Here is a 5,464-nt window from a genome sequence, read left to right as displayed (position 1 = left end):
TGCTCAGTAGAATTCACCAGTGAAGCCTCAGGCCTTGGCTTTTTTTTTGTTTGTTTGGAAGTTTTTGATTACTGCCTTAATCTCCTCACTTGTTATTGGTCTTTCAGATTTTCTATTACTTTATGATTCAGGTTCAGGTATGTTTCTAGGAATGTATTCATTTCTTCTAGGTTATCTGATTTGTTGGTGTGTAATTATTCATAGCAATCTTTTATCATCCTTTGTATTTCTGTGCTATTTGGTGTAATGTCTCCTCTTTCACCTATAGTTTTATTTGAGGCTTCTATCTTTTTTTTCTTGGTGTAGCTAAAATTTTACTAACTATCTATTTAAAAATGGAAAAAACTCAAAATTATGTGGAAATTAAACAATATACTCCTTATGAAGTAGAAAAAAATCTTAAGGCAAATGAAGACGGAAACAACATACCAAAATTAATGAAATGCAGCAAAAACAATTCTAAGAGGGAAGATTAAATCTATAAATGCCTATATTAGGAATCAAGACAGATCTCAAATAAACAACCCAACCTTGTAACTCAAGGAACTAAAAAAAGAACAAACTAAGACAAAAGGTAGCAGAAGGAAGGGAATGGAAAAAATAGAACAGAAATAAATGAAATAGAGCCTAGAAAAACAATTGAGTTCTAAGTAGAACTCAGAAATAAATGTGTATAGGTGAGAAGATAAATCAAAGGAGAATAAAACCTCCATTGGGATGTGAGATAGAACCTGATGTCTGTAGGCTGACCACCTGGGTTCAAATTATGACCTCTTTCAACATTTGCAATCTTGAGAAGTTTACTTAACCTCTGAATGTGCATTGTCTTTAACTATAAAGTGGGAATAACAGTGGAATTCACCACATGAGATCATTGCAATTATTGAACAAGATAATGCAAGGGAAGCCTTTCTCCAAGTCCCTGGGAAGAAAGACACACTGCTTTCCAATTAGTTTTTGTTACCATTCATTGTAACTGAAGCCAGGGGTAAAAGTAGCGTATCTCTGATTACTTATTTACTTGGATTAAATAATTAAAAAATATTTTAATAAAAAGAAATAGGATTATATTCCAGAGTTACATTTATAATTCACATAAAAATTAACACAAAAAAACATGTATTCATACAAACTTAATGCTATCTGTAGGCCATGTTGGGCTCTGTCTCTGGATTGTTGTGGTATCATTTCTATTCCCTTTGCTATTAAAGTTATTATAGTGGAAATGTTTGAGAAGGTCTAGGGTAAAAAATTTAAAAAAATAACTTGAGCAAGTGTATATTAGAGTAGGTGCTCAGTAAAAGCTAGCTATTATTTTGTTCCATTCTGTTTATATTTGTTATCATGTTTGGCTACCTCAAGCAATGGTTATGTTAGGTTTCATTATTCCTGATGTACTTCTGAGATAAGAGAGGCTCCAAGAATCAAGAAACTTCCTCAGGGCACTCTAGTTTGTTAATGTGCTAAAGATCTATATTCCCCTGGTGCCAAATCTCATTGCGTTTTGATTTTATATCACCTCTTAAATTACAAAGTGTGGCTAGGGTCTGTGTTTTGGGGGAAATAGCCCTACTTGAATATATAGAAAAGGATCCAAGGTGGAGCGCTTATGTTTATTTTACTCCATAATGAGCTAGGTCGTTCAGACGTGTTCCTTTTCCTAAAACTAACCTCACTAACCAGGAAAATAAACTCATAAACTGAAAAATGATTATTACAGACCTTGACAACAAGCTCTAATAGAAAAAATGATAATGGCTTTAGGAACCTAATTGTTTCTGAGTCTATCATGCAGCAACTCTGGGAGCATCCCCACTGATAGAGGATACTCCCTCTACAGAAGGACACTTCCTGCCAGGGCTGGAGGCAAAGTCCGTGAGTCTCAGTTTGATGATAGTGTTAATTTCAAGCTCTGTTATATACATAAAATAATAAGTGTATAATATCTTATTCAGAACAAAATAATGACACCGTTAACTGCTTCACTAACAGTGAATAAATTACCCTTTGACACATAGTTTGCATTGATCAAGCAGAAAGAAGATGCTAGAGGAAAAGAAAACTGATGTGCCCCAACTCTTTTCCCTAGGCCTATCTTGCTTTTCTGTAGGTTCCTTGTTTTTCTTTCCTGCAGCCCCACGTTTTAGACTGGCTTGCTTCCTACACTTTCTTTGCTCATCCAATCCACTGAATTACTAATTACCTCCTTGTGACCTCTCTTCTGTCCTCACTCAGAGCCCAATATTTTTTTTAAATTTTTATTGTTATGTTAATCACCATACATTACATCATTAGTTCTTGATGTAGTGTTCCATGATTCATTGTTTGTGCATAACACCCAGTGCTCCACGCAGAATGTGCCCTCTTTAATACCCATCACCAGGATAACCCATCCCCCCACCCTCCTCCCCTCTAGAACTCTCAGTTTGTTTTTCAGAGTCCATCGTCTCTCATGGTTTGTCTCCCCTCCGACTTACTTCCCTTCATTCTTCCCCTCCTGCTATCTTCTTCTTTTTCTTTTTTCTTAACATATTTTGCATTATTTGTTTCAGAAGTACAGATCTGTGATTCATCAGTCTTACACAATTTCCAGCGTTCACCATAGCACATACCCTCCCCAATGTCTATCACCCAGCCACCCCATCCCTCCCACCCCCCACCACTCCAGCAACCCTCAGTTTGTTTCCTGAGATTAAGAATTCCTCATATCAGTGAGGTCATATGATACATGTCTTTCTCTGATTGGCTTATTTCACTCAGCATAACACCCCCCAGTTCCATCCACGCCCTTGCAAATGGCAAGATCTCATTCCTTTTGATGGCTGCATAATATTCCATTGTGTATATATACCACATCTTCTTTATCCATTCGTCTGTCGATGGACATCTTGACTCAGAGCCCAATTTTGGCTCCAGTTCAGTAGTTTAACTTCGGCATGCATCTTGGTCTCCTGGAGAGTTTGCTAAGATAAAGGCTGTTCTGCTCCATGTGAGACTCTTCCTTGGGCACAGAGTTTGAATTTGTGACAAATTCCTAAGTAATACTGATAGTCCAGGGCACACTGAAAATCATTACTCTGGACAGAGAGATACTGGTTCAGAAGGGCTTTGGGCTCAGTGTTTGGATGTTTGTTGTGGGTAATGTGTTCTAATCTTTTACTATGGGTACCCAATTCTAAGGATTCTGTTGTCAGAATCCAAAACCCTTACAGTCTTAAACTTTTTAATTCCTTGCCTAACTCCTACTACCTCTTCACTGAGCCTTCATACCTTGGTTGATTATATAATACCTCTCCTCCTCTTACATCCATACCAGATATTTATAGGGCCTATTGGGAAACAGTGTGGGAAATATCAGACAGGAAGCAGGTTCAAAAGTAAGACAGATCTGGGTGTGAAAATTGGCCCTGATGTGAACATTTTACATGTTCCCTAATCTCACTGAGTTGCTTCCTTATTTTAAAAATCAATCTAAACAATACTCAGCTTGCAGAGCTGTTGTGAAGATTACATAAATTAACACTGAGTTTCTCAAATTGGAGGCACATCAGAATCTCCTGAAGATTTGTTAAAGCAGAATTTTCCTGGCTTGCCCTAGAAGTTCTGAGTCCAGGTGTGGGGTGGAACCTAAGAATTGGCAATCATGCAGAGAACCCAGGCAATGCCCATGCAGCCACGTTTTGAGGACCACCGAAGTGTTAAAAACAAAGGCCTTAGCACAGGGTCTAGCCATCTGTATGGAGTAAAAATTTGATTTTCCTCTCTTCCTTTCTATTTTGACTGATACTTCTGGTCTTTATGATTTCGATAGATCTGCTGAAACTCCCTTGTCCCAAGATTTGCCTAACTTGATTTCTCTAAATTTGACATTCCCATTTACCAGTTCAAAAGTACATTCCATTTTTATTTTTTATCCTCATGACCAATCTGGTCTTATTGCAGTGAATTTCTTCGGTAATACTGGTATCTTCATCCAAATTTCAGGCTCTTAATATCCTGTTTTTCTACATTTTCAGCTACATGTGGCCTTGCCTCAGAAACTCTGTCCCATAATTAGTCACATACTTTTGCAGCAGTGGAGGTGTGAGATTGGGTTATTTTCTGCTCCAGGTGAAGGCAGAAGACCATCTGAACTCTTGATATTGGGCAGGCTTTGAATGCAGTGTTCTGTTAAAACAAACAGATGGTCTCAGTGCAGACAGCTGTGTCTGCCCCTAAACACTCTCAACGGTTGAAAAGCAACAACAAGATAAAAGAGCATCAAATTCATTCATAAATTTGTCTAATGGTAAGAAGCTTCTTGTTTTGTAGTCTGGAAAAAAGCTTTTGAACCTCCACTTCTCTTTTCATCTCCCTGTGCCCGCCTCCCTTCCTTACACTTGTGTGCCTCTCCACTCCCACACTCCTCCCCTATACCGTCGTGCCCAGCTGAAGAGATGCAGAAAGCAAAGATCATACTGTACTTTTAAAAGATAAAAGCCACCGTACTCACTTATAATGCTTTTCTCTTCCCCTACATTTTTCATCTCAGGATCTCCAACCACTACATAAATGCTTTACAAAACTTGCTATTGTTCTTAGTTCCCAAAGGGGAAATTGGATGGAAACCACTCTCTTTATGATATTGCATTGCATCAATGGATTGTAGACTATTGGAAAGAGTCCATGTGCTTGCTGGAGCTGTTCCTGTTGCTCTAAAATGTATGAATCGTTTAAATGGCATTGTAGGTAAATATTAAAATGTAGCTCCTGTGTAAGAGTGCTCTCTCAAAAGGAGTTTTGGAAGATGAAACCTTAGGACCAACTCCATATGATACGTGAAATATGACAGATGAAGTGATTACTTGAAAAAAATAAATTCTTAAATAGCACACTATAACAGAATCCACATAAGGGAGCCAGGAGACTTAAATACATTAAAAATCTAAAGCTCATCATAAAGTTAAATAGACAGATGCACTTTAAATGTACACACGCACACACACACACAATGGATGCTTTAGAGAATGAAGAACAACTGCAGGAATGTCATCCTTCTTGTGCAGTGTTTTAAGAGATGTTAGACATCTGATGTGAAACTCAAGTTGCTCAGCCTTCTAAAGACTCATGAAACACTACAGAATGAATCAGGGAGCAAAGACCTAACCCCAGTGTTCAAAAAGTTTCACTTGCCCTCTTTCTTGCTAAATATTTCTTCTCAATAATCTTTCTTTTTCTCTTTTGTGTCAATACAAAGTAGAGCTTCTAAAGCAGAATTTACTTTAAATTGTTCTGTCTATAATTAGTTAGAAGTGGATCAATCCACAGAACTCATTGTATACTTACTGAGATGAAGCCATGCAGACACAATTCCTGCAGTCAATGACATGAAGTCCACCTGCAGAAATAGTTATCTATCATTGGAAGTACAGTGACCTTCATTTGCTGTCTTCTCTGGGGCATGGTAGTGCATATATTATTTTGT

The sequence above is a fragment of the Eumetopias jubatus genome, unplaced genomic scaffold (assembly GCF_037043125.1).
Source record: "Eumetopias jubatus isolate StellerSeaLion01/CBP00866 unplaced genomic scaffold, mEumJub1_p1.0 scaffold_3, whole genome shotgun sequence".
Taxonomy (NCBI): domain Eukaryota; kingdom Metazoa; phylum Chordata; class Mammalia; order Carnivora; family Otariidae; genus Eumetopias; species Eumetopias jubatus.
Note: the sequence above shows the minus strand (reverse complement) of the source record.